General features: G+C 45.1%; 4 non-coding genes across 4 annotated transcripts; 2 read left to right on the top strand and 2 right to left on the bottom strand.

Moving 5' to 3' along the window:
- The first annotated feature begins 309 nt into the window (after window positions 1-309).
- Window positions 310-381, top strand: trnaq-uug (transfer RNA glutamine (anticodon UUG)). The gene has a single exon. It is a non-coding gene; the product is annotated as a tRNA-Gln (tRNA).
- Window positions 382-6226: 5845 nt separating this feature from the next.
- On the top strand, window positions 6227-6299 carry trnar-acg (transfer RNA arginine (anticodon ACG)). Its single transcript has one exon. It is a non-coding gene; the product is annotated as a tRNA-Arg (tRNA).
- An 11298-nt stretch (window positions 6300-17597) lies between these two features.
- On the bottom strand, window positions 17598-17670 carry trnak-cuu (transfer RNA lysine (anticodon CUU)). The gene has a single exon. It is a non-coding gene; the product is annotated as a tRNA-Lys (tRNA).
- A 527-nt stretch (window positions 17671-18197) lies between these two features.
- On the bottom strand, window positions 18198-18280 carry trnal-cag (transfer RNA leucine (anticodon CAG)). The gene has a single exon. It is a non-coding gene; the product is annotated as a tRNA-Leu (tRNA).
- Between the last annotated feature and the right edge of the window lie 5891 nt (window positions 18281-24171).

Below are 24171 nucleotides of genomic sequence, written 5' to 3'. Positions count from 1 at the left end.
ACATGCAATTGGGGACTAGGCTAATTGGATGCTCTAAATTGACTGTAGGTATGAATGTGAGTGTGAATGGTTGTTTGTCTCAAGGTGTTGGCCCTGAGATGAACTGGTGACCTTTCCGGGGTGTACCTCTCGCCAGTTGACACTGGGCTGGGCTCCAGCCCCACTGCAACCATTAACAGGAATGAGCGGAAGACAATGGATAAATGCATGGATGGGTGTTTGTGAAAATTAAAACCAGACAACCACTGTACTCCCGCCTACATGATAAGCGCCATAATTTTTCTCACTCATGTCTTTTTTTTTTGGACTGGTTCCATGGTGTAATGGTTAGCACTCTGGACTTTGAATCCAGTGATCCGAGTTCAAATCTCGGTGGAGCCTCCAGCAGGTCTCTGACGGACTCTGAAAGAGGAATTGCTTTTTTCTATGGCCAACTCCTGCTCCTTGGCTGTGGCTGGTTGGGAGGAGGCTCAGGCCCTAACAACGCTGCCACCACCTTCAATTAAGACCTCAGTTTTGTCCTGTTTGAGCTGGAGAAAGTTCTCTGTCACCATGACAGATAAATGGACATCAACTGGTCCTGAGTCATCAGGAGACAGCGATGTGAAAAGAAAAGAATTGCTGCTAGCTTGACAAAGAACTGCACAAACTTGGTCCAAGCTGGACTTTGGACCCTGGTATCTGCAACAACTCCCATCAACTCCTAATCTAGCATCTCTGCTGAGGGTCCAACTATTTCACAGAACATTTGAGCATCACAACACTTAGCAGGACCGTCAAGTTGGATTCTCAGAGACTATTTCCCCAATCACTACATTGGCATCTACACTGCCCAGATAGCAGGAGTCTTTGGGCCAGATCCGTTTGAAAGCTTCCTGATCCGCCTGTGGTGCACACATGACAGTTGTGGCCCACAAATGAAATACAGGTTTTAACGAAAGCTCTAAAATCCAAGGTGAAATGAAAATGTGTGGAACTAACCGGATTCGGTCCGAACATCCGAAGGTGCCAAATACTGAAGTAAAATCAGAACTGGACCAATCCTGGGTCTGGTGTGGTGCTGATCTGCAATTGGGATGCGGGCCGTTTTTGGGCCATCGTGCGTCTAGACACTGTTTGTGTTCAAATTTAAAGTCCCACAATAAGAAGTAGCTGAATCTGACAGGTGAAGGTTTGGAACTACAAGATGGTGATGTTTCCTTGACTTGATGCTCTGACTGTCAGGGTAGATGACAGCTTCTTCTGCTGCTGCATCTGAGTGGCTATGATTGGAGGTTTTACCCTCCAAGGTTGTTTGGTTCCAGGTGAAACTTTAAAATTCCAGTCCCCAACCTTGGCTGTTCTGAAACTCTTCTCCTGAATCACTCCTGAGCTGCAGCAAGAACAAATACCAGTGCCAACCAGATCAACTTCATGGCTGCTAACAGCCTCAGACACTTGATTTCCATCAATCTGGAGCCAAGAAGGCCCTCACCTGTGGTTCTCCTCCAGGAGGGTCCAGGTTCTGCCATTGGGGCTCCTGGTGCCACTGCCAGAGAGCCTCAGCTGCACACTGCAACATTTCAACAGGAGATTGACATTCCTTCAAATGTCCTGACATCTGATTACAATGGTTCTGTTCCATATTTATATTTTAAAATAAATCACATGATGAAAGCTGCCACAGCTGCTTTAAGAGAGAGAACACGCTAAGAGATTAAGATTAATGCCCAACATGGGGCTTCAACCCACCACCCTGAGATTAAGAGTCTCCTGCTCTACTGACTGAGGTCGTCAGGCCAGGGCGTCCATGTTCTACAGCATGAAGTCATCAGAGGGAGAGACGTTTGCTGCTCACAAGCTCTTCATCAGACTGAGGAAGAAAAGAACAGCGCCATCTTAAAAACAAGAGATCATTCTAGTCAGACACATTGACTCTGATGCTGCTGAGCCTGAAGGGAGGATGAAGAAAGGAGTGTCTGAGAGAGCTTCACCAGACAAACTGTCCAGTTTACCAATGTTGTGCGCTGATGAGCGCATTGGTCAAAATTAATGATAATCGATAATTATGGATATAATTATTGATAATTAAATAAGTTAATAATTATATTTAATATTCATTATTCGGGGCATATAAAATGGATGTCTTTTGTTGGGGTGCACATGTCCAGGTTTGGAATGAGACAGAGCGTTGGGTCGTCATCATGGTATGCGAGTGTGGGTGGTGTCTTAAGTTGTACACGAGTGTTGCCTCTCCAAAATCCAACATTTAGGACCGTTTTCAGCCTATAAATGTTTTGTTGCTCTGTGATGGGTACACTGAGCATGAATCCTATTTCTAGATTCTGGGGATCTACAAAAATAGGGATTGCGCTGCCAAGACTATACGCCAGGTGGAGTTGGGAGGATTGCACCACAGTCGTCGTAGCGGACTGGAGAATCTCTTCTACCAGTTCTGAGGAGACCAGATACGAGGGGATCATGCCACCGCTCAGGCTATTAACCGAGGAGCTAACTTCTCTGAGAAGATCCTGCATTAAGTCTCTGACTATTCGCACAGAGGTGATGTCCTCCTTGACGACCTGCAATAACGTCGATAAGGCACGCAACATGTTATTTAGGAGTATCGAGTGCAAATTCACGGTGACTATAGTACCCTGCAGGGTTTTGCCAATTCCCTGAAGTTGTTGTTGTTGCTGGGGAAGCCTCTGTTGAATCTCTGGCATCTCTCCATCAAGTTCATCCATGTGTTTCTGTAATGAGCGAATGCTAACGGTATTGGCTGCGGATAACCCGACAGAAAACAGCGATCTGATAGCTGATGAGGCAGTGAGCAGCCCACCCAGAAATCGTTTTGGTCGTTTCTGGCCACCCAGGTCTCTCTGTAACCAGAAACTTTTGCAACTGCTCGAGCTTGTAAATAGTGGTGTGCCTAGTAAATTCGATTGCGTCTTGGGTCTGTGTACGGCTCAGTCTTCCTTCGGTTAGCCGTGGAGGGAGGTGGTTGTGCTTACGGTACACGCCCCAAGGGTCTAAGTGAACGTAGATTCTCTGGGTGTACGGGTTACAGTGGGTGATAAGGAGTCCCGGTGTCTCCTGTAGGACGATGACGGAGGGAAGTCCAGTTTGGATTACCTCGTCGTTTCTGATAACTTGGACGTAGAGGAGGATGCCGGAGATCCAGCGGAGGTTCCTGGGGTCAGACCAGAGTCCACGAACCATTGCAGATAATCAGTATAGAAATGAAAATTTATCTGCTATGTTGAATCACAAAAAAATCTTATGAAGTCAACTTTTGCTTCCATCAGTTCACTTTCAATTCCACCCCTTTGTATCAGAAAAAAACCTCATTATATTTAATAATCAGGCTATTTTTTGTTCTTTTCATTTAGCAGAGGATGGTTTTGATCCATAAACCTCTGGGTTATGGGCCCAGCACGCTTCCTCTGCTCTACCATTTGTTGAACAGGCCTTGATTTAGGAGAGCAGGATTGTGACAAGAACAGGATTTTGAGTTTCAAATGTTTCCCAGTTTGGCTCTGCAGCAGGAGGTCTTGTAGAAACAGAGACTGACCTGACACCAGCTCCCTCTGGAACAATGGTTCATTCATTCATCGGTGCCAGGAGGCCTAAAAACACACAAAACACCAATTCAATCCAGGACCTTGGATCCTAAAATGAAACTCCATCCCACGGTGGCTCTGCTGGGGCTCCCACAGGTGAGTGAGGCTGAGCTCCAGTCTGCTCTGAGGAGGCAGCAGACATCTGCACCACTCAGAGGTTTGGTTGGTGTCTTTGACAAAATCCCAACAAACTCAAATCCTGTTGAATCAGGAAGTTCTAGTTGAACGCTCATCCACGTCACATGACCAAGAAAACCTCCTCTTTCATTCAGACCAGAACAGACAAACATAGAAACATTGTTTCAGCTTCTGATCAAACAATAACATGTTCTTGTTTGTTTGCCATGTTCTATTAATCAGACTGATGATCTCTGGATGTTCTAGGAGGTGGGTATGTTTCTGATGAAGCCTGTTTGGTCTGGGGGGGTTAAGATGGTGGGGCTGTTTCAGTTCTAGTGCTGAAGGCTTTCACCATGACAGTCAGACTCTCCTCTGTCCTTCATGGTCCCTCAAATGTGCAGTGTGGACCTCACACACTGAATTTAGCCTGAAAACTCTTCATGAAAAGCAGGAGACTCAGAGTCTCTGTGGCGCAATCGGTCAGCGCGCTCGGCTGTTAACAGAGAGGCTGGTGGTTCGAGCCCACCCAGGGACGATGAACAGGCTCTACTGGTGCTGAGGAGTCGCTGTGTTAATGATCTGAATGTGGACGGACAGATTGACCCTCCACAGCAGACACATGTGACAGATCTCTGGATGAGACACTTCAGTGTTAAATTTAGTCGTCGTGTGTCATGCAGTGTTGAGGAGACCTGCTGGCTGTGGGTAAAGTGGGGGCTCAGAGTTTGTGGAGTCGGCTCTGGAATGAATGGGGTCACTGTTTGGTTCTCAGATGCTCCAGCTCAGGTTAGCGAGGTGGTGGAGAAACCAGTGAGAGCTCTGCCAGCTGGAGCCTCTTGGGTCCCAGGAGGCTTCACTCCTGGAGGTGGAAATGATGAGGAGTTTTAAAATCTGCTCCTCTTTCACGCTGACTTGTTTTCTTGGGTTCCCTCTTTCATTCATGTGTGATTTTAGTCTCAGCTCTCTAAACCTGAACGGAGCCAGAACCCATTTTAAAAGAGCTGCTCTTTTAAACTCCTGGAGATCAAGAGGATCCCTGCCATGTTTGTCCAGGAGACCCACAACACAACAGTCAGTGAATGGGGATGCAGGCAGACTTTTAATGGGGGTCATTTGAAGTCCCAAGTCCAGTTGGAGCAGAGGGTGGAGTTTGATTCTCCAGGAGGTTTTTGTTGTTGTTTTTTTTACCAGTTTCTTTTGGTTTGGAAGGAAATCATTCCAGGTGTTTGAAAGACGGTGACAGCAGCTTTGGAAAATGTTCAACTGGTGTTTTTAAATGTCTTTGCACCAACAAATGGTGGACAGGACAGCTTTTGAGACATTTTAATGCCACCGTTCAACAGTGAATCTGCTGGTTTCCTGTTTTTAGGAGCTGATGGGAGCTGCACCGAGAAGCTCTTTGAGACAGGAACCGGGTTTGAGTGATCACTCTTCAGTCTCCTGTTCTGTTTTATTAAAATATTCATTTAAAAGCTCCTGAGAGAGAGAGGGGGGGGGGACAGAGAGGGGGGGGGAGAGGGGGGGAGACAGAGAGAGAGAGGGAGAGAGGGGGGAGACAGAGAGAGAGAGGGAGAGGGGGGAGACAGAGAGAGAGGGGGGTAGACAGAGAGAGAGAGGGAGAGAGGGGGGAGACAGAGAGAGAGAGGGAGGAGACAGAGAGGATCAAACTGATCTCAAACTTGACTTCAAAATTCTCTGATTATAATCATTTGTACTCCTTGATAGATTCATCACTACAGTGTCATTGAGGGTCCATTACTATTGCAGTATATTAAAGAATATAAGAACGAGGTTACCATTCATGGAAATATAATATTTAATGTATTGCAGTATATTTTCAAAGATATAACACTTTAATTTTTTTAATAAGAGAGACTTTAATGTGAGACTTTAATGTCTGTCTTTGATCTCTAACTCTGACTCTGATGTCATTGGTGGTGACTGAATTCTACCACCTGACAGACTGGGAAGGCTCCTATTGGTGATGTCATCATAAATATATGAAGGTCTTGTTTCAATGGTATAACATTAAAGCTCATCTTAGTAAAACAATCAAGTTACCTGAACTAAGTTCTTTAAAAAAAAAGACTGTCACTGACTTAAATGAATCAAATCTACTTCAAAGTTCCTTCTGTGGTCATAAGTCAGCCATTTTAAGTGTACTTGTAGTTCCAGAACATTCCAAGAGGAGATGATATGAATCATTTTGTTAGATGAACTCTGTTCCTCTGCTTTGATGTTGGTGGACTGAGGGGAGTTTGCCTGAACCTGCTTGGACCTGCTGGCTCCTGCTCAGTCCCTCACTCAGCCTCACTCAGCCTCAGCAGCACCGCTCCACTGAGGCCTGATTCAGGTTCCTAGCAACCAAATAGGAGGAGAGCTGAACCTTCTTGCTGGGAGGCCACAGTGCTGACCACTGCACCATTGTGTCCCCTGAAAATGCCACCATGTTGTTGGGATTTTCTGTAACAGCAAGTACACATGAACATAGCAGCTTCTTCACAGGGCTGGTGGCGCAATGGATAACGCGTCTGACTACGGATCAGAAGATTCTAGGTTCAACTCCTGGCCAGCTCGCTTTGAACTTTATACTGAGAAGATGAAGTGAGAACCAGTGATCAAAGTCACTGAAGTCCTCCCAGGTTTCCTCCTTGTCTGCTGGAAACATGAACACATGAATGATCCTGCTGTCTCTCATGTTAAGCTGCACTTGACAGTGACAGCAGGAGAACAAAAATCCCAGTGTGTCATCAACATTTCCTGTCAATCAATGATAGAAGCTGTTGAATTTCTGGATCAGAACAAGGAGAAAGGAGCCCCAATGAAAGAGTGATGGTTCTTGATTCTGATTTTGTTCTTCACTCCTACACCAGAGAGTGAAAGTGTGGGCTGGCTGGGAGCAACTGCCTGCTTCAGAGTGGGAGGAGCCTCAGGACTTTCCAGTGAGAGCTGCAAACTTCCACCAGCGCCCAGTGCCAGCAAGTCTTCATGATGGAGCTGAGAAGAACACAACAACACCAGAGCACTGGAGAGGAGCACAACACTTCTTTGCTTCCTGGCCACTCTCATGTCTGTCTGTCCATCTGGAGCTGGGGGGAGGAGCTTCACATGTTTGTTTGTTTTTTTAAAAAGGGAATGACATCACTTCCTCTTTATGTTAGAATATGAACTACTAAAAATGTTCATCCACAGTTTTAAGTTAGAATTAATTCAAAGTAGAAAACTCTTCCCTCTTCAATCCTGTCACTCAGTGTTGTAAACTGTTTCAAACAAATTCTACTGTTCAACAGTTCAAGTGTTTCTAATGAAGCTGAATGTGCTCTCTTCTACTTTCCTCAATTGGGTTTCTTTCATGTCCTCCTGAGATCAAAGAAAGAATTCTAGCTACTGTCAAAGCCCTGATGACATCATCAGGAATTCTGACTTTGATCTGGAGACTCTTGCTTTAATCTGAATTTGACCTGACTAATGTTTTAGTTTAGGTTGCATGATACCGACCACCTCATTTCTCCTGATGGACTGGTGACCTGTCCAGGGTGAACCCTGCCTCTTGAACAATGTCACCTGGGATCGCCCCCCCCCCCCCTCCGTGACCCTTAAAGGATAAGAACAGAAAGTGGATGGAGGGATGGACTCAACACTGAAATCAGCTGATCTGATCCACATTCTAATGTTTCCTGTCCCTCTTTAGGAGTCAATGAGAATAGTAGTGTATATAATAATGTATATCCAACCTTGTAGTATCTTTCCAAAGCTTTTAGTATTTCTTCTTGTTTCTACTTGTAGTTTTAGTGTCTGGATCTTTTCTTTTGATATCCTGCTGTCTGCTCTTTGCTTTTGGAGCTTCCTTCAACAACTACCAGGCCTCCTGGGTACTGTAGGAAACATGGTCAAGTTCTTCTGACTTCTCCAGGAACGTCCTGCTCACATTGGTCTGTCTTCATTTTGACTCCTCCCACTGCTACAATGACCAGCCTTTATACTCTTGGTGACTGGGGCCCTGGTTGCTGCAGGCCTCAACACCAGCCTGTGGTTGAGAGCAGGGCAGAACAGAACTGACAGTATCTCCCATGCAGGACCTGGGTCAGCGCCTGGTGCCAGCTTGGGCACCGCTTTAACCTGGACCCCTAGAAGATCTTCTCCAGGAACTCGCCTTTTTCAATCGAAACAGCGTGAAACTTCAAGTAAAGAATTAAAATTATTTAATTCACAATGAAGCCTCTGTCATAAAACAAAATGAACAACTGACTACCTCCCCATGACTTCACACTGATACACAGGAGGTAACCTGGTAGTCAGAGCAGCGATGCTCAGGTCTGTGGACTCAGAGGAGGGTTCTTCTTTTGGTCACAGGTTTGAAGTGGAAGAGAGAGGAGAGACTGTGAGAGACCTGCCACACCTCTCCAGTGACCTGAGACATGATGGCAGTGGTGGGATTTGAACCCATGCCTCTTCAGAGACTGGAACCTTAATCCAGCACCTTAGACCGCTCGGCTACACTACCTCACTGCGCTGTTCTGTGAGTTGGTCTGCTAAAGGCATGTTGAACAGGAAGTAACATAATGATATCAAACTTATTCTGAAGGGGGACCCCTTTCCTCCCACGGTCACAGGAAGTGACGACAGCGCTGCTAGAAGCAGGAAAGAAATGGTAAAAGGACTCAGTTTGTACAGAGCCTTTCTACCTCAGCAGCACTCAAGGAGCTGAACAATGTCCTCTCATTCACACACTCACACACTGATGCTGAAGGCTGCCATGCAAGGAGCCAACCTACTCATCAGAAGTATTTAGGGGTTCAGTGTCTTACTCAAGGACACTTTGACATGGTCACTGGAGAAAGTGAGGATCAAACCAGCCACCCTTTGGTTGCCAGACGGCCACGCTACTCCTGAGTCATGTGACCTGGATAAGATGGTGAACTACAGCTGATCGCCATTCTAGCAAACCCTCTTTTGTTTGGTTTGGTTGTTGTTTAGTGACTGTGGATGAATACACAGGAGAAGTTGAGCATAAATTTGTGTTCCCTGTTCACTTGAATATATGCAGGAGTGTGAGGTGGAAATAACACTTGGAGGAGAATGAGAGTTCAGTCTCAGCGCTATGACCTGTGCTGACACTAAAACATGTCAGCCACAGAACAAAGATGGCAGTCCTCTGGGAAAGCAGGTACACCACACATACATGAAGAAACCCTACAGGAAACAAATATGTTGCCAGAGACTTTTACTCTGTTTTTGTTGTTTACCCAAGAACAGGATTGGAGGGAGACAGATGGTCGCTGTTTGGGTTTTTGGAAAACAAGGAGGCTGTGGGTTCAAGCTGGATTCTCAGAGACTATTTCCCCAACCTGTACATTGGCATCTACACTGTCATCCAGTCACGTGACTGAAGTCATCCAGTCACGTGACTGAAGTCATCCAGTCACGTGACTGAAGTCATCCAGTCACGTGACTGAAGTCATCCAGTCACGTGACTGAAGTCATCCAGTCACGTGACTGAAGTCATCCAGTCACGTGACTGAAGTCATCCAGTCACGTGACTGAAGTCATCCAGTCACGTGACTGAAGCCATCCATTCATGTCAGTGATGTCACTTGGCAGGACTCTCATTGCCGTCTCATTCTAGAAAAGAATCCAGACTCCACCTGTGGCTCCATGATAACTGATGGACCTCTGGTTGGAGGCTGGACGATGATGTTTGGACTGGAAGGAAAACTCCTTGTCCAAATTCCATTGTGTTCAAGTTTAAAGTCCCACAATAAGAAGTAGCTGAATCTGACAGGTGGAGGTTTGGAACTACAAGATGGTGATGTTTTCTTGACTTGATGCTCTGACTGTCAGGGTGGATGACAGCTTCTTCTGCTGCTGCATCTGAGTGGCTATGATTGGAGGTTTTACCTCCCAAGGTTGTCTGGTTCCAGGGGAAATTCTAAAATTCCAGTCCCCAACCTTGGCTGTTCTGAAACTCTTCTCCTGAATCACTCCTGAGCTGCAGCAAGAACAAATACCAGTGCCAACCAGATCAACTTCATGGCTGCTAACAGAACTTAGACACTTGATTTCCATCAATCTGGTCCCGGCTCGGGCGCAGTACCTTTCTGTGTGAGTCTCCATGTTCTCCCTGTTCCTGTGTGGGTTCTCTCTGGTACTCCAGCTTCCTCCCACCGTCCGAAGACATGCAATTTGGGGACGAGGCTGATTGATACTCTAAATTGACCGTAGGTATGAATGTGAGTGTGAATGGTTGTTCGTCTCTGTGTGTTGGCCCTGCGATGGACTGGCGACCTGTCCAGGTTGAACCCCACCTCTCGCCCGTAGATGCTGGGATAGGCTCCAGCCCCCCCGCGACCCTTACTAGTAAGGAGTAAGTGGAAGACGATGACAACGATCACACAATGAAAGCTGCCACAGCTGCTTTAAGAGAGAGAACAAGCTAAGAGATCTGAAACCAGTAAAATATGCTTTTCTGTGTGCAAACTAGTGAGGGGCATGGAAGGATATTTTACCACCAATACAGAACCCAGACTTTAGTCATGTGATGAGATGGTGACTCTGATTATGAAGTTCATGGACAAAATGTGACTTGAAAGAAAATACATTAAAAAATACTAACTAAACTAAATAAATAAATAAAGAAGCAGCACAAACAACGTTTTCTTCTGCACAAATTTACTGGTATTAGACTGTATTTTTGGTCAATGAGTAGATGAAAGAGTGTCACATATATATTATATACATGTGATACATGCACGTGGCTTTGGACAAAAGCTCAGTGAAACTGTAGGATTGTAGAATTATTTAAACGTTCCAAGTGGACTATTTCAGGTTTCTAGAAGACACTTCAGCTCTCATCCAAGAGGTGTCTTCAGTTTTCTTCACTGATGGGAGAATTTGTGGCTCTAAGGGGGCGGGACCTTCTCCAGAGGTGATTGACACATGCGAGCTCTGGGTGTCAGAGTTGTTTTGGTCAGGATGTGAAAGGGAAGTTGACTCAACTGGTATCTGTGTCAGTTAAAAGCCTCACAGTCATTCCGTAATCTAGGAGCAGAAACCAAAGTCTCCTACGACGAGGATGGGATTGGAACCCACGCCTGCAGAGCTCAATGGATCAGCAGTCCATCACCTTAACCACTCGGCCACCTCGTCTCCTGACCACCTTGATGTGCTGCTTTCTCTGAGCCTTTTAAACAGCTGAACTCTTTGGAGCCCATTTGTCAGAAATGGACCCAGCAGGAGCCACTGAACACAACTCTGACATCATCAGGCTTCTTCCCAGCAGCTTGGTGCTCCAGAAGGAAGAATCCAGACCATCGCTACATCATCAGAGTGAACACCAGCTGATGTTGACCAGTTTAACAAGCCTTTGACTGCTAAATGACATCCAAGCTCAGATTCTCTTGTCCTGGTAGAACAAGTCAATGTTGAAGAAGACGAGAGCACCAGTCTCTTTCATCAAGGAAACAAGCCTCCTATCACTGTCCTATGCAGATTTTCTTTAAAAAAAGTGAGACAACCTCAAGATTTTCTGTTTCCTCTTGTTGGATTTTGCCACAGAGAATCAGAGACAATCAAAACTTGTTGGACTTTAACGTTGGAGGACTGAACAAGTCATGACATCATCAGTTTTACCTTCACAGGTGCTTCATTTACTTTACTTTCAATTTTACAGAGGTAGAAGCTGAAATCAAAGCTGTCTGTCCAAAGAAGTGAAAGCTTCCCAGGTTGTGATGTTCTTGTCTACAGACTCTGTCTTGTATGGAGCTTCAATCTTTAATGAAAAGACTCCTCCATTAATAACATCGCTGTGCCTCTGCAGTGAATCAGTCACTCCATCCATTTTCTGTACCACTGATTTGTTAAAGGTTATGGGGGGGGGGGTGACATTTGGTGAGAGCAGGGTTCACTCTGAACAGGTCACCAGTCCTCAGGTCCACTGAACAGGTCCCCCATGTGGGATGATGGCGTTGAAGGCAGAGGAGAAGTCCAGGAAGAGAAGGTGGACATAGGAGTTCCTGCTCTCCAGATGGGTGAGGGCTGTGTGGACCACTGGTGAAATGGCGTCATCAGTGGAGCGGTGTTGCCTGTAGGCATACTGGTGGGGGTCCACAGAGACGTCGATGGAGGTCTCTATGTGGGCCTTGACCAGCCTCTCAAAGTACTTCATGACTACTGGGGTGAGTGCAATGGGTCGGTAGTCATTTAGGCCTGTCACTCTGGAGCACTTGGGGACAGGGACAATAGTGGCAGTCTTTAGGCAGGTGGGGACAGATGGCAGCGCCAGTGAGGTGTTGAAGATGTCCACCAGCACCTCGGACAGCTGTTGTGCACAGTCCTTCAGTCCTCACCCTGGGATGTTGTCTGGCAAGGCAAGGCAAGGCAATTTTCTTTGTAGAGCCCGTTTTCACCAACAGTTTGTCTCAAAGGGCTTCACATGGCATCATAACAACATCCTCTGCCCTTAGACCCTCACATCGACTGAGGAAAAACTCCATAGAAACCCTTTTAACAGGGAAAAATCTGAGAAACCTCAGGGTGAGCAACAGAGGAGGATCCCTCACCCAGGACGGACAGACGTGCAGGAGATGTTGTTACAGACAAGAAAACAGTTTACAATACAAAATGTGAGAAACATGGAAATGTTAATGACAGTTGAAGAAGGAAGCTTCTGGTAGGGGAGGCAGGGAGAGTAAGCCAGCTTGATGGGGGACTGGATGGTAGACTGGATGGTAGACTGGTTCATGGAAGGGGAGGCAGGGAGAGCAAGCCAGCTTGATGGGGGACTGGATGGCAGACTGGTTCATGGAAGGGGAGCGATGGCCAGTGTGACAGTAGGGAATAAGAGGGGGGGGGGGGGCGATGCAGGCGGCGGTTGGGGCTCTGGTGGATCTGTGGAAACACAGAGAGACTGCGAGACACCAAGGCCAAACTACAAAGTGCAACAAGTAGTGGTAGTGACAGTTCCAAAAATGTGCAGGGAGGAGAGGAGGAGAGAGGGGGAGAGGAGAGGAGAGGAGAGGAGGGGAGGGGAGAGGAGAGGAGAGGAGGGCTCCATGTAACCTGATGTGTCCCCCAGCAGTCTAAGCCTGTAGCAGCATAGCTATCAATGGTTCAGAGCTACCTGAACCAGTCCTAACTGAAGGCTCTGTCATAGAGGAAAGTCTTAAGCCTGGACTTAAACGTAGTTAAAGTGTCTGCCTCTCTGACCCATGGAGAGATGCTGGTTCCACAGTAGAGGAGCCCGGTAACTAAAGGCTCTACCTCCCAGTCTGTTTTTATTGATACTGGGAATCACTAAAAGACCTGCATTCTGGGAGCGGAGTGCTCTGGTGGGACAGTAGGGACTAATGAGCTCTTTCAAATAGGATGGAGCTTTATCATTGAGAGCCTTAGAAGTTAGCAGAAGGACTTTGAAGTGGATTCTAGATCCTACTGGAAGCCAGTGGAGAGAAGCTAAAGTGGAGAGATGTGTTCTCTCTTCTTAACTCCAGTCAAAACCCTCGCTGCAGCGTTCTGGACCAGCTGGAGACTGTTTAGAGAGTATTTAGGACATCCTGACAGGAGAGAGTTGCAGTAGTCTGGGCCTGCAGCTTTGCGAGGGTTGATTCCCTGAAAGGTCTTCTTCATGTCTGCTGTGGTCACACTGAGGGGCGTGTCGTCAGGTGGTGGTGTGAGTCTGGTGCTGGGGGGGGGGGGTGTCAGGGTCCTCGAAGCGGAGAAGAAACTCATTGAAGGAGTGAGGCGCTGGACCTGCTCTACTTGTGAAGTGTCATGAGATAACATTTGTTGTGATTTGGCGCTTTACAAATAAAACTTACGACTTAAATGGAAACTGTCTGGGGGGGGGGTGTAGCCTCCATCAGGGATGTGTTTGATGTCTGAATTCTGTCTTTGATGTCTGAATTCTGTTCATTGATCTCCTGCTTCAGTCTTTGATCTCTGACTGATCCTAAACTCATCAAAGGATCACATCACCTTCACAATCTGTAAAGAACCTGGGTGTCATTTTGGACTCTGAGCTGAATTTCATTCCACAGGTCAAGAACATAACTAAGAGAGGTTTTTATCATCTTAAGAACAGAGCCAGAGTCGCCCGTTCCTCTCAGGCCAACACGGAGGTGCTGATGCATGCTTTTATTTCCAGTCGTTCAGATTCTTGTGGTACCCTGCTGCTCTCTGGTCTCCCCAAAACAACCATCTACAATCTACAATGACTCCAGAATTCTGCAGCACGTGTGCTGACGAGGACCAGAGGGCGGGAGCTCATTACACCAGTTTTAAAGTCGCTGCATCGGCTCCCCGTGTGCTTCAGGATCAATTTTTAGGTTCTTTTAGTAGTTTTTAAGTGTCTTAATGGTCTTGGCCCACCTTATTTATCTGAACTGCTTTTATCATATCAACCTTCGCGGACCCTGAGGTCCTCTGGCACCGGCCTTTTTGTCGTTCCAAGAGTCAGAACTAAAACCCACGGGGAGGCTGCATCCAGCCATTATGGCCCAAAGTTCTGGAACAGCCTGCCAGAGAACATGAGGACCGCAGAGACTGTTGATGTTTTTAAAAGGAGGCTCAAGACTCCCCTTTTTAGCTTAGCTTTTAACTGACTTAGTCTCTCTTGTCCTTTCATTTTATCACGATATCTTATTGTTACTTTAGTCTTTTAATTATGTTATTCTACTTTTTTATTAGCTCTTAAAACTTTTAGATTTTATTTATATTTTATGTCATTCTGATATTTTAATATCATTGTAATTTCTGTTCTTTCCTATTCTACCTTCTTTTAGTCTTTTAGTTTTTAGTCTTTTAGTTTTTAGCTCCAGTGTGTCCTGGTGGGGGCCCTCCACACTGGGAGGTGTGTCTGGTCAGGGGCACAGGGGCATCGTCCTTGGGATTGTCCAGGCCCGGAGAGCTGGGGGGCTCTGCATTATATGTGGAGTGTACCTGGTCTGTCCTGGTCGGGGGGTCTCGGTGGCGGCGCTCCCTGTGGTTGTGGGCTGTGGCACCTCCTGGTGAGGATGGCCCCCATAGGTGGTCTTTCCTCACTAGGATTTTCAGTGCCCTGCCATGTTCCTACTGACAGTCAGTGTGTGGTTGTGTGTATGCGTGTGTGTGTGTGGGGAGGGGGGGGTGGTGGTGTGTGCATGTATGTGGTCATGTGGGTTGGGAAGGCCGGGTTCTTAACATGTATTTAATGTATTGTTTTATATTTTATTAAACGTTTTCTCTTAGTTCTGTGAAGCACTTTGTGTTGCAGTCTCTGGATGAAAAGTGCTGTACAAATATAAATAAACTAAACTAAACTATTATTGCTGCTGTTGTTGGTTGTGTGTCTGTCTTCCATCCCCCTGTCCCTCTGTCTTTCTCTCTGCTTGTCTTTCACCCTCATCTTGTTCCCATCTTTTTGTCATTCTCTCCCTCCTTTCTCTCTGTCTTTTGTCTTTCCTTCTCTATATTTGTCTTCTGCTGTTTGTCCTGTCCTGCTCTCTTTCAACAACCAACCAGTCAAAGCAGACGTCCGGTTAAAAAAATATGATAAAAGAACTCTTGGTTTGATTTGGCTTGAGACATGAAGAAGATAGGATTGTTTTCCTTTCATTTTAGAAGCTTTTCCAGATTCATGAAAAGATCATCAATCAGTGCAGTATTTCAGACAGACTTCTGGTCCGTGAGGACGAGGAATCCAGCACAGATCCACAGAACTCCAACTGCCATCTTTGATGGTTCCTTTACAGTCTGTAGGGTGGAGAGATCCTCCTGAGTCTGGCTTGGAATGTTTGTCTGTGGATGTGTTGGCCCTGTGATGGACTGGTGACCTGTCCAGGGTGAACACGGCCTGTCGCCCAAAAGCTGCTGGGATAGGCTCCACCCCCTCATGACCCTGAACAGGATAAGCAGAAGACAATGGACAGAAGTCCTGACACATTGAACAGTTCTCCAGGACCATTTTTGATGAAGGTCTGGATCTCACCAGCCTTTTTTGTTTGTCTTCTTCCAGTGTCCTCAACATTGTGTGAGCCAATAATTCCACATCTGTACCAGACACACCTCTGGTTGGTGGGTTGATGGATCTTTCTGTTCTAACAGTGTCTTTTATCTTGCTTTTATCTTTTCTTTGTATCTGCATTCTGTGGTGCACGGTGGCTCTGGAAGAGCGCTCTAACTATTGTCACTGTACCCCCCCCCCACAACGAAAATAAAAGATTCTGATTCCGATTCTGACACACACACACACACACACACACACACACACACACACACACACACACACACACACACACACACACACACGTGTATCAACATGATGTTCTGAATGTTTCACTGTCTGTGGTTGTCCAGCTCTCCTTGCCTCTTCACTGTCATTGTCAGAACTCGGAGCAGTCTTCCTCTCCAGGTGATGTCTCTGAGTGATGATGATTGCCGTCTGTTCAACCAGCTTCATTTGTTGATATCTGAGAAGGACTGAAGACAGCAAAGTGTGCTGATTGGCCAACAACCCCTCACAGGTCAAAGGTCACTGCTCTGAGGCGGACCAGTTTACTGTAACAGTGGTGGCACCATCCACTGCTGGCGCTCTCTTCAGTGCTTCTTGTTTCTGCCCTTTGTGTGTGAGCTCCTAGAGCAGCTGGTCCGCCCCCCCCCCTTTTCTTTTCTATTCCACAAATTTATTTTTTTGATTTTCTGTTTTTGTAATTCATCATCGATCTCGGCTCACGGTCGCTACACTCTTGACCTCCTGTGAGCCTTGAAGAGAGAGAAGCCACCTTTGTGTCGGAGAAGAGCAGCTTAGTCCAGGCAGCCAGCAGCCTGAGACCAGAGGGTAGCCCATCAACGCGCTTCCCTTCTTCATCGAGCGAATCTCAGCGGGAGCCACGGTCGACGAGGTGGAGGCTTTGGAGGCCGTCCTCCCACCAGTTCGTTGGAGAGGCGTCGTACATCGATGGGAGAATCCAGCTGAGAACGTAAGCCGGTTACGTTGGTTTTCACCGATTCAGGCCTGGACTCCTGTCTCGCTGCCAAACTCCGCCTGACTCCGTAGAGCTGGTCAGCCTCCACTCAGTCCTCTTCATTTGGTTGGAGGTCACCATCGTTCATCCTACACACCTTTCCACCTGCCTCTTAGCCGTCTACTTGAAGCTCAGATAAATCCAGGCTAATTCATACCTGCTACTCAATATGGGCCTTAATTACTCTGCTGGAATTATCTCTCTGTCTTAAGGGTTTTCTTAATTGTATTAAATCCTCTTTAATTTCCAAGAAGTCTTCCAACTCATTCATTCATGCAAGCCACTGATCCACAAGACCTCATTGATGAGCTTCAACCTGAGACTGAGTGTTTCTCGTTGGACGAGACACCCATTCAATGAGACTCATTGTCAGTCCATTGAAATCTACTGGTGTTCCTGGTGAGTTGATTTAACAACATGAGCTGACAGAATCTACGTTCAGGTAGGAACCACCACATCCAGGGGTCTGGACCTTTGAGCAGGCAGAGCCATCAAAGTAGCAGACTAAGCTAGCAGACATTAGCATTGAGAAGAAACTGATACCTGAGCCTACTTTTGGGTCTGGTCAGGTGATGACACAATAATATGACATCATTGTCAGACTGATGCCTGCTCAACACTGACCAAACGCCACCCTATTGCATTGTGGGAAATTTCTGCTTGGCTCGCGTCCATCAAAACACACAAAGAAATTTCTCCAGAATCAGGATTGACAGTGGATACAATTGAGTCCACACTGGTTTTTCATTCTGAGTCGGGTGCAGGTGTGGAACTTCAGACACAGTCTGTGTTTGTGTTGTTTATTCAGTGATTTTTCTTACAATTCCCAATCACAGCTGCAGAAAGTGAGAGGACAAGCAGGGATGTTCAAGATGAACGCCCAACGTGGGGCTTGAACCCACGACCCTGAGATTAAGAGTCTCATGCTCTACCGACTGAGCTAGTCAGGCTACACCTGAGTAGCTTCAATAGCCTGAAGTGATCAGAGTGAGAGACGCTACAAGCTCTTCATCAGACTCACAGTCACATGAGCCATCACATGATTGATGAATGACCACAAACACCTTCATCTTTGACAAAGAAGTAAAATAAAAGATGAACCACAGATGAGACACCAGTGGTAAAAACACTAAAGTGCTGTCAAGGAGAAACAGGATACGAGCAAACACACACACAAGTTACAGAGAGAGAACTCTCCCAGAGGGAACCACTCAAAGGAGAACCTAGAGATCATCAGGCTGGATGACCTCATCAACATGAGACAGGTGGATCAGTAGACTTTGATCCAACATTTGAAGTTCAGTTTTGGTGGCTGCTCCATGTTGGAGGAAACCAGGCGATGTTGGGACGTCACAGGGAAGCTCCTTTGCCTCCTCTGCTGCCAGTTCAACCACTCACTCCCATCAGTGGAGAGCAGCTTCAACTGGGTTTGAAATGTACCATTGTGGATGCATAGGAATGTGGAGAAAATGTCCTTTGTCAGAAGTGGGATTTGAACCCACGCCTCCAGGAGAGACTGCGACCTGAACGCAGCGCCTTAGACCGCTCGGCCATCCTGACAGAAACTTGGATGCAGACTGAATTAATTCACTGACAAAGTAGAATTTTTTCCACAGGCGCTACTGGCTCCTTAGTTGGTTTATTTATTGTTAACATTAAACACACAGTCTGAGTTCATGGCAGTAAGAAATGATTTTCATTTTTCTAAAGGACAAGAAATGAACCAGAACATTAGAACCACATTGCATCTCTTGATCAGTTTGTTACATGGGACACATTCCAGACAGGAAGGTCCTTCTGAGACTTGAACTGGGATCACTGGATCCAGAGTCCAGAGGGCTCACCATTCCACCATGGAACCAAACACAAGGAGGAGGTTCCTCTAAATACCACTTGACATCACCTGCAATCAACCTGTTGATATTTGGAGGTTCATCTTGCTCTTGTTCCAGACTACATTGGCAAAAGGATCATGAACCACAAGGAAATCATGGAACTCCAGATTGATTCAGGACTTTCTAACTCCATCGTATGACCTGAGAGCAAAGACTGGCCAGGCCTTCCTTAATTTATCAGTTAATTACTGCTTCAACAAACATGCCACTTAATTAAGTTACCAGAATTTCTCTCATTGAAAAACCCACCAGCCTGATTTCTTGACATGACATGAAAAATTCTCCAAGAACCCACAGTTGGGTGGAAAGATACCAGGTTAACCAGGAGGAGTCCTGCTCCTGAACCATGGATGGAACAAAGTCCACTGGAAAACTCAGCAGTTCCTGAGTGCCAGATCCATCCAGGAGCTTGGGTCTCCCCTTGACTGTGGTGATCCATGAGATCAAGGAGGACAGAGGAAAGAAGGATCCTGTTGGAGATCTCCTCCCTTCTTCCTCCACTTCACTACTACTTGGATGTCAGGAATATGAGGTACTTTACTCAAATGAGGTATTAGGAGTTTCCTGTTTGACAAGAAGGAAGTCAGAGGTTCATACCTCACTTGTTGGTGGTGCCCTCAACCTGCTGAGAGCATCACTTAGTTCTCTACAGAGAAACATGGCAGCTCTGCTGAAGGCTGCAGGAAACCTGCTGGAACGGAGACTTGGACTCAGGTCACTGGATTCAAAGTCCAGGGTGCCAACAGGTCCACCAGGGCATCTGTGCTTTACTTACCGTGTAAAAAGGACCACAGTGGTCGTCTGGTTTTAATTTAACAAACAAATACGGTTGAAAACTTTGAGACAGAGACACAGGGCTCTTATTTGAAGGGCCATGGGATGGGAAATATCCCAGACCTCTGAGATCAGAGCGCTCACTTTGATCTCAGGGTCCTGACTTTGGGGGTTCTTCCTTTGGTCTTCAAATACTTGTGGTTTTTATTGGCAGAACTTTCAACTTGCATGCAAAAAGAGAATCACAGTCAATGTAAACCCAGCAGACAGTGTTTATTTCTAATAAATCAGACAATCGCACAAATGAGAATGAAAGGAAAAAACAATAAAATGTTTTAAAATCCTTCTCCACTCTAAAGCTTTTTAAAGTTCATTTGAAGGTTCAAAGGTGGTGGTGAGGAGGTCACCCTGATCCTCCCTGTCGTCACTGCCAGGATTCTTTCTTCTGGTGCTGTGGTTCTTCTGATGAAGGGGGCGTGATGTTTGCTGTCTCAGGCTCCACCAAATGTCCTCTTTAGGACGCCACAATGTGGCCTCTTCACTGCTCCATCTTCCCTGCATCGGAGACACCAGGGTTCCTCCTGGTGCCGACCCCATCGTCCTTCTACCCAATGGTGCGGCCATGGATCCTCAGAAGAGGCTGGGATCCTTCTTCTCATCAGAGCCACAGTTTTTCCTGGAGGGAACAACAGGAGCTTTGTTGTAATGTTTTGCTCTGTGTTTCCTGCTCAGAGCGTCAGGATCTGTGACGCCATCTTGTGGTAGGGGGTCATCATCTTGTTGTGTGGTAGTGGATTCATTGATCTGCTGTTTCAACACATTCAAGTTCATTATCCTACAAGTCAAAGTACATTTGGTGTGGAGTTTTAGTTTCTGGCCTCAATCATAACGTGTGCCTTTCTTCTTCATGAACATTTCTCAGCTTTGTAAGTTTATTCTAGTTTTTCTTCCTCACTTTTCTATTCCATTGTTGTTGAAGATTCTACTGCAGGTTGGAGTTCCCTGTTGACTGAAGCAGAAACAGGAACAACAAGCTGGAGGCTGTCAGAGCTCCAAGTTGGGGGCTGATATTAAAGTAGGAGATGAACACATCCAGGTTAGCATCCCTCTCAGAAGCTGCTACTTTAGCTCTTCAGGATACAGCAGCCTAGCATAGCTTCATCTGGCCAGTTAGTGGCCCACTTTGATGTCTGGGATATCAGGTTCAAGGTTCTTCACAGCTCTGAATGAAGGCTTTCTAAAGTGTTAACCAGTACTCCAGTTGTAAAAAACAATCAGGGGGGATGGTAGATTTTGATGTTTAGGAACAGATCATTTGTGCTGATGACAGCCCATCAGGTGAGAGACCAACAGTGTACCCTTACTCCTCTGAAACAACATGCATGCTATGGATATTACCTGTCTGCTACTCCTGTCATTGATCTTGACCAAGCCCCCAGGGTGACACTGCTAACACTGCTCCTACATAGTTAGAGTCAAATGCAGAGGACATTTTCCCACCGGGTGCAAGTGCAACTTCATACTCATGCTACCTATAAATCTGGGAATTCATCTATATTTTGAAACAAAACATTCTCAAGTCAAGTCCATTTTAATGAAAGTGCAAGAGCAAAAGAATGAAACAAATGTACTGTGGCAGGATGGCGCTACACTCCCCACCATGAGGGACAGTGTGGCAGACGATAGTGAGTGGTCACCTAGAAATAGACCTGGTCCGACCCTTCTCCGTCCTTTCCACTTCCTCTCCCTCCTTTACGGAGCCGACAGCCGTGCGTGGTGGCGTCTCGCTGGTCAGCAGATCGGTTACAAACAAAGGTACCTCAAAACCTCAAAATAATGCTACAGTGATGTCGGAAGACTTGCTAATGAACTCAAAATGATGCTAACAGTAATGTAGTGAAAGTTTCGAATAACCTCAAAGTGATGCTGACAGTCATGTAGTAAGAGTTGCTACTAACCTCAAAATAATGCGACAGTGATGTTGGAAGCATTGCTAATGAACTCAAAATGATACTAAGAGTAATGTAGTGATAGTTGCTAATGATCTCAAAGTGATGCTAACAGTAATGTCGTGAAAGTTTCGAATAACCTCAAAGTGATGCTGACAGTAATGTCGTAAGAGTTTCGAACAACCTCAAAGTGATGCTGACAGTCATGTAGTAAGAGTTGCTTCGAACCTCAAAATAATGCGACAGTGATTTCAGAAGAATTGCTAATGATCTCAAACTGATGCGACAGTGATGGAGTAAGAATTGCTAATGAACTCAAAATAATGCTAACAGTAATGTAGTAATAGTTGCCAATAAACTCAGTGATGCTTACAGTAATGTAGTCAGAGTTTCGAACAACCTCAAAGTGATGCTGAAAGTCATGTAGCAAGAGTTGCTACGAACCTCAATTTAATGCTACAGTGATGTCGTAAGAATTGCTAATAAACTCAAAATGATGCTAGCAGTAATGTAGTGATACTTGCTAATAAACTCAAAGTGATGCTGACAGTCATGTAGTAAGAGTTGCTACAAACATTTAAATAATGCAACAGTAATGTAGTAAGAGTTGCTCCGAACGTCAAAATAATGCGACAGTGATGTCAGAAGAATTGCTAATGATCTCAAAATGATGCGACAGTGATGTCGGAAGAATTGCTAATGAACTGAAAATGATGCTAACAGTAATGTAGTGATAGTTGCTAATAAACTCAAAATGATGCGACAGTGATGTCGGAAGAATTGCTAATGAACTCAAAATGATGCTAACAGTAATGGAGTGAACGTTTCGAATAACCTCAAAGTGATGCTTACAGTCATGTAGTAAGTGTTGCTACGAACCTCAAAATAATGCAACAGTAATGTAGTCAAAGTTGCTATGAACCTCAAAATATTGCGACAGTGATGTCGGAAGAATTGCCAATGAACTCAAATTGATGCTAACAGTAATGTAGTGATAGTTGCTAATAAACTCAGTGATGCTTACAGTAATGTAGTAAGAGTTTCGAACAACCTCAAAGTGATGCTGACAGTCATGAAGTAAGAGTTGCTACGAACCTCAATTTAATGCTACAGTGATGTCGTAAGAATTGCGAATAAACTCAAAATGATGCTAACAGTAATGTAGTGATAGTTGAGAATGAACTCAAAGTGATGGTAACAGTAATGTAGTAAGAGTTGCTACGAACCTTAAAATAATGCAACAGTAATGTAGTAAGAGTTTCTACGAACCTCAAAATAATGCGACAGTGATGTCGGAACAATTCCTAATGATCTCAAAATGATGCGACAGTGATGTATTAATAATTGCTAATGAAGTCAAAATGACGCAAACTGTGATGTACTTAAAGTTGCTAATCAACTTAGTGATGCTTAAAGTAATGCAGTACGTGTTTCGAACAACCTCAAAGTGATGCTGACAATCATGTAGTAAGTGTTGCTACGAACCTCAAAATATTGCGACAGTGATGTCGGAAGAATATCTAATGAACTCAAAATGATGCTAACAGTAATGTAGTCATAGTTGCTAATTAACTCAGTGATGCTTACGGTAATGTAGTAAGTGTTTCGAACAACCTCAAAGTGATGCTGACAGTCATGTAGTAAGAGTTGCAACTAACCTCAATTTAATGCTCCAGTGATGTCGTAAGAATTGCTAATAAACTCAAAATGATGCGAACAGTGATGTAGTGATAGTTGCAAATAAACTCAAAGTGATGCTGACAGTAATGTAGTAAGAGTTGCTACGAACCTTTAAATAATGCAACAGTAATGTAGTAAGAGTTTCGAACAACCTCAAAGTGATGCTGACAGTCATGTAGCAAGTGTTGCTACGAACCTCAAAATAATGCGAAAGTAATGTAGTAAAAGTTGCTACGAACCTCAAAATATTGCGACAGTGATGTCGGAAGAATTGCTAATGAACTCAAGATGATGCTAACAGTAATGTAGTGATAGTTGCTAAGAAACTCAGTGATGCTTACAGTAATGTAGTAAGAGTTGCTACGAACCTCAAAATAATGCGACAGTAATGTAGTAAGAATTGCTACGAACCTCAAAATAATGTGACAGTGATGTCAGAAGAATTGCAAATGATCTCAAAATGATTCGAAAGTGATTTAGTAAGAATTGCTAATGAACTCAAAATGATGCTAACAGTAATGGAGTGAACGTTTCGAATAACCTCAAAGTGATGCTTATAGTCATGTACTAAGAGTTGCTACAAATCTCAAAATAATGCGACAGTAATGGAGTAAAAGATGCTACGAACCTCAAAATATTGCGACAGTGATGTCGGAAGAATTGCTAATGAACTCAAGATGATGCTAACAGTAATGTAGTGATAGTTGCTAAGAAACTCAGTGATGCTTACAGTAATGGAGAAAGAGTTTCGAACAACCTCAAAGTGATGCTGATAGTCATTTAGTAAGAGTTGCTAATGAACTCAATTTAATGCTACAGTGATGTCGTGAGAATTGCTCAACAACTCAAAATGATGCCAACAGTAATGTAGTGATAGTTGCTAAAAAACTCAAAGTGATGCTGACAGTAATGTAGTAAGAGTTGCTACGAACCTCAAAATAATGTGACAGTGATGTCAGAAGAATTGCTAATGATCTCAAAATGATGCGACAGTGATGTAGTAAGAATTGCTAATGAACTCAAAATGATGCTAACAACAATGGAGTGAAACTTTCGAATAACCTCAAAGTGATGCTGACAGTCATGTAGTAAGTGTTGCTACAAACCTCAAAATAATGCGAAAGTAATGCAGTAAAAGCTGCTACGAACCTCA

The sequence above is a fragment of the Aulostomus chinensis genome, chromosome 1 (genome assembly GCF_037954235.1).
Source record: "Aulostomus chinensis isolate RoL2024-O1b breed Wild chromosome 1, RoL_Achi_v1.0, whole genome shotgun sequence".
Lineage (NCBI taxonomy): Eukaryota > Metazoa > Chordata > Actinopteri > Syngnathiformes > Aulostomidae > Aulostomus > Aulostomus chinensis.
This window is presented reverse-complemented; position numbering and strand designations above follow the sequence as displayed.